The sequence below is a fragment of the Leptidea sinapis genome, chromosome 13, assembly GCF_905404315.1.
Source record: "Leptidea sinapis chromosome 13, ilLepSina1.1, whole genome shotgun sequence".
NCBI classification, from domain to species: Eukaryota; Metazoa; Arthropoda; class Insecta; order Lepidoptera; family Pieridae; genus Leptidea; species Leptidea sinapis.
Window position 1 is genome coordinate 3,602,314 of NC_066277.1, and position 6,016 is coordinate 3,608,329.

The window sequence follows — 6,016 nt, forward strand, 5'->3', positions numbered from 1 at the left end:
CCCAAAAATTCTGAGCGGCACTACAACGGCGCTCGTCACCTTGAGACATAAGATGTTAAGTTTCACCGGTAATTTAACTAGCTACGGCGCCCTTTAGACCGAAACACAATAATGCTTACACATTACTGCTTTACGTCAGAAATAGGCACCGTTGTTTTACATATTATCTAGCCGGAATCCTGTGCAAAGGAGCCTCCCACTGGTAGTGACAATAACATAACATTTTGCAGCAACACGTCAGTTCGTAAAGGGTCTTTGACATGGGGAGAAGAACTGACAAGAAACTCCCAGCTCATCTTTTAAATAATTTAACAACTAAGCCTATTTAATATAATATTATACAATTTATGGTGGCCTGCGCAGAACCAGACAAGAACCAAGCATCATTATCGAGCAGGTGTTCTGAGCGGTGGCCAATAAAATTATAATTTTATAATATAATATAATATTGGCACACTTTTACACTAATTATCTTGCCCCAAACTAGGCATAGCCTGTGATACTACGGGTACAAGACTACATAGATACATAGATATATTTATAACAATATACTTATTTAAACATACATAAATACATAATAATATACACACTTTTTACACAAATTATCTTACCCCAAATTAAGCATATATAGCCTGTGTTATGGGTTACAAGACAATGATATATTTAATACAATATACTTACTTAAACATACATAAATACATATAAACATACATAAATACATTTAAACATCCATGACTCGGAAACAAACATCCATATTCATCATATAAATGCTTGCACCCACCGTGATTCGAACCCGGGACCTCTAGCTTTAGTAGGTAGGGTCCGCTAACCACTCGGCTATACAGTTCGTCATATATTATATATACATATAAACATCTTTCGGATAAAAACATGTTCATAATTTATGAATGTTTGCACCTACCGGGATTCGAACCCGGGACCTCTAGCTCAGTAGCCAGGGTCACTAACCACTGGGATATTTGGGTTGTCATTTATTATCATCTCATTTAATTCGTATACTCAGGAGATGAAAGAAGCAATACAAAACATGCTGAGATGTACAGGGCTGAGTCTATGGACACTAAAGTCATAAAAGGCAATATAAGGGATTAATTTCCTCAAAATTAGTTCCTTTAGAATTATTTTTGAAAATTTATTGAAGTAGGCGTTACTTTCAGGAAATCCTGCCCTGCCCTGTACTTTCCCCGGGGCGTAAAAAGAATAGGGGAGTCCCAGGCCCATGGGTGTCGTAAGAGGCGACTAAGGGCTTTTTAGAAGTGGGAGAGTCACGCTGCCGTCTTTTGACGTCAGCACAATCGGGCCAGACTCGTCCGGGCTAATTACCACACTCGCACAGAATACCGGCGTGAAGTAGCGGCCTAGTGTGCCGCTTTGTTTCGCATAGGTTAGTGTCGAGGACCGGTGGCCATCACCCCCCCCGAATATGACAGCGGATCTTAAAAAGATTTTATGCCATGCGAACTACCCCAGGAGGGTACCGGCTCTACCAGAGTCGGAGAATCCCTCCCCGAGCACTCTAACTCGGGCTGCCCTTCGTATCCTGGGGTGGGCACAGAACCGCGCATGAACGAGGACAAACGAGGCAGTAACACCACGGCACCCCGCTCCACACTCAACGTGGACTTTTGCAATATCAGGGGAATTCACTCCAATTTAAACGCCGTCCACCACCACCTCGAGACGGCGTAGCCGGCCTTGTGTTTTCTTACGGAGACGCAGATATCTCGACCTAGCGATACGTCACATTTAACGTACCCGTCTCGGCAATTTTGAGGGTAGGGACCTGTCCACTCTCTGGCTCCGTGTAGATTTACAGGACCGCGTCCGCATCTATGCGTGTGTCTACAGGTCCCATAGTGGTAACACAGAAACCGATCATCTCATGGGCTGCGTTCAAGTGGCAATTGACGACGTGCTTGCACAGATGCCCTCCGCTGAAATCGTAGTCTTGGGTTATTTCAACGGGCACAATGCCGAATGGCTTGGATATCGTACCACAGACTACGCAGTGGTTGTCCCAATTGGTTGAGTCGCCAACGCGGCTCCCGGATGTGAATAGCCACATGCCGTCCTTTGTAGCGTTATAACTTACATGTTTTAATAATCGCGTAGTTAGACTGTTAATCTGATCAATTCGCGGAACTGGTTCCCCGCGGGGAGAGACGCGCGGCGCGCGGGGTTTTCTTCGATTGAAGACCGTCGCTCGCGGTCCGCCGGAGAGACAAAGGCATCGTCGTGCGAGGAACACGAGACATCGACTCATACGCCGCGGCTAGACCCTAAACTGTTTCGCGTCTCGCTGTACGAGCGCATTGTGAGTTTGTTTAAACCCCGTGTATCGGGTAAGTGTTGATCATTCCTTGCAATTTTAAATCTTTATATTGTATAGGTAAATTATGCAAGCTTGTCGGCCATGGCGCTAAATAACGTTTGTGTTCTTTTGTTCTCCACGTGTCACTCATGCACCGATCATTTCGCATAATCATTTATTAAATTTAATTTCATTCTGTAACGTATACTAACGTGAATTAATTTTCTATTTTCATAATTAGTTAAATTTAATTAAAGTAGTTTCTTCATTTATTTTACATATTAGTTGATTGCCTAGTACCTTATGCTTATTGCTATTTAATAATAATTGTAATTAGAATCCTTCATTTTAATGCTTTCTTTTAATTATAAATGTAAACTCCGTCTGATTGTAACTTACGCATCCGCCATCTTGTACAGAGCTTTTTGCTGGCTTGACCGCGTGGTTGCAATCAGAGGAGAAGAAGCGGAATAACTTTTATAACACGCTGGATGTAAATTCCAGGGTCCGAGGTTGCACCTACAACCTGTCCTTGCTGCATGTATAGCAGGCCGGTGTTACTTCCTGTACGGAGTCTCCGTGGTTGTACCTCCTATCGGCACCTACACGACTGCAAGGCCGACGCGTGTCTCCGTCTACTTCATCTGGGGCCTGCAGCCATCGGCCACAAGCCAGGGCAGTACTCGCCCACTACAGATATTGGGTGGCAAATTATTTGACGGGCCTTTTTTATCCACGGCCTTGTACTACCACTACTAATAATAAATTCCTTGTGCTGACCAGTGGGTTTATTTTTCTCTTCTATTACCACGAAACCCCCAACGTCACACCTTATTGGATCTTCTGCTAACTACACATCCCGATGGTTACCAGGTCTCTGTCGACGCCCTTCTCGGAACGTCCGACCATTGCCTGGTCAGAAGTGTAGTGCCTATCCGACGCCAACGTCGCAGACCTCCAGCGACCCGCCGCGTTTGGCACTACAAGTCAGCAGATTGGGATAGGATGCGTTCCTTTTTTGCATCCTACCCTTGGGGCAGGGTTTGTTTCCCTTCGGATGATCCTAGTGCCTGCGCCGTTGCAGTAGCCGATGTGATACTACAGGGCATGGATATTTTTATATCAAACTCTGTAGTACCGATCGGTGGCAGATCACAGCCCTGGTTCGATGCGTCAGTTAAAGCAGCATCTGACTGCAAAAAACAGGCGTATCGAGCTTGGATTGCGGCGCTGGGCACAAAAGATCCAAACTGCATAGTTCTTAAGAGGAAATACAACCGTGCCTCCAGATTTTTTAAGCGGCAAATCACCCGTGCAAAGTCAAAACACGTCGTTAAAATCGGCGAGCAGCATTCCAGTTACCCGGCCGGAACGCGCAAGTTCTGGCCGTTGTCGAAAGCTGCTCTTGGTAACTTCAGCTAGCCGTCCATGCCGCCGTTGCACATGAGGAATGACACCCCAGCCCATACGGCAAAAGAGAAAGCCGATCTCTTGTGCGCTCTTTTCGCCTCCAACTCGACTCTTGACGACAACGGAAAAATACCGCCGACCATCCCGCGGTGTCAGAGCTCTATGCCTGAAGTACAGTTCAGACAGAAAACTGTTAGGCGAGCTCTGTTTTCGTTGGACGTCAGGAAGTCGAGCGGGCCGGATGGCATTTCTCCGATCGCGCTTAGAACGTGTGCCCCTGAGTTGACGCCGGTGCTAACGCGTTTATTCTGGCACTCTTATTCTAAAGGCGTAGTCCCTGACTCATGGAAGTCAGCCCTTGTCCATCCGATCCAAAAAAACCTCCCTGCTCTCCAAAATCATGGAGAGCATAATTATTCGTCAGCTCTTAGTATACCTAGAGGGTAACCAGTTGATCAACGACCAACAATACGGGTTTCGCCAGGTTCGGTCGGCAGGTGATCTTCTGGTATACCTAACACATAGATGGGCTGCAGCTATTGAAAGCTAGGGGGAAGGCCTGGCAGTTATCCTGGATATAGCGAAGGCCTTTGATCGTGTATGGCACAAGGCGCTCCTCTCAAAACTTCCATAATTTGGGCTTCCCGAGAGCTTGTGCAAGTGGACCTCCAGCTTCCTCACTGGGCGCAGCATACAGGTCGTTGTATACGGATATTGCTCTAACCCGAATCCCGTGAATGCTGGAGTGGCCCTAGGCTGTGTGCTGTCTCCCACGCTGTTTCTTCTGCATATCAATGATATGTTGGACACCTCCAACATTCATTGCTATGCAGACGACAGCACTGGTATTGCCGTATACATGGGCCATGCAGGTCTCTCTCGGGAAATCGTCGACCAGTGCCGGGAGAAACTTGTGTCTTCTATCGAGTCCTCTCTTGAGAAGGTCGCGGAATGGGGAAAATTGAACCTTGTCCAATTTAACCCCCAGAAGACTCAAGTTTGCGCGTTTACCACTAAAAAAACCCCATTTGTCGTATCACCGCTCTTCGACAACACTTCCCTTAATGCCTCGCCTAGTATCGGTATACTGGGTCTCGAAATCTCGAGTGATTGCCAATTTCGTGGTCATCTGGAAGGCAAAGCCAAATTGGCATCAATGAAACTGGGCGTCATTAATAGAGCACGGCAATACTTCAAGCCGGCCCACATACTAGCGCTCTACAAAGCGCAGGTCCGGCCACACATGGAGTATTGCTGTCATCTCTGGTCTGGCGCACCCCAGTATCAACTCGATCCATTTGACCGCGTGCAACGCAGAGCAGCTCGAATTGTCGGGGACCCAGTGCTCTGTGAACGGCTGGATCACTTCGCGTTGCGTAGAGACGTCGCTTCATTGTGTGTCTTCTACCGCATTTATCACAGGGAGTGTTCCGAAGAGCTGTTTAACCTGATTCCTGCCGCCGAATTCCACCTTCGCACGACACGCCACAAGTTAGGATATCATCCTCACCATCTGGATGTGCGGTCCTCCTCAGTGCAGTTTTCAAGGAGCTTTCTTCTACGTACTACAAAGCTGTGGAATGAGCTTCCTTGTGCGGTGTTTCCGGGACGATACGACATGGTTACTTTCAAAAAAAGCGCGTACACCTTCCTTAAAGGCCGGCAACGCTCCTGTGATTCCTCTGGTGTTGCAAGAGACTGTGGGCGGCGGTGATCACTTAACAACAGGTGACCCGTACGCTCGTTTGTCCTCCTATTCCATAAAAAAAAATGTTCTTTACATACAGAATATTAACATTCAAATTCTTGTACAATCATGTTGTAAAAAAAGAAAACAACTACACTAAGATCTGGGATCACCCGGAAAATGTAGAAAATAAAATATTTATTACGAAATTTAAAAGAATTGTGAAATCTGAGGAAGTTGGGTTACTTTTTATGATGAACAATACTCAGCCGTCATGCTCGAGGCGATAAGGCGAGCGCAATCATAGTATGTTTAAACACATTATAATTTATACATACAATAAGGCTTAGATTAAGGATTAGTCTCCGCTGCGCTCCAACTAGACACCGCACTACCGGAGCTACATAGCAATAGCTTTTTTATTACGGCAACTATTAGATGCTTGTGTGCGTGGCATCTTGACACTCAATGGCATCTGTCAAGTCTTGTAACATACGCTTCGTGTTATTTTACATTGAAATTAATCGTTTGTCATCGGCAAGTTAGTCGTTGATCATCGTGTAAGCATCCACATTCCACAGGATCGT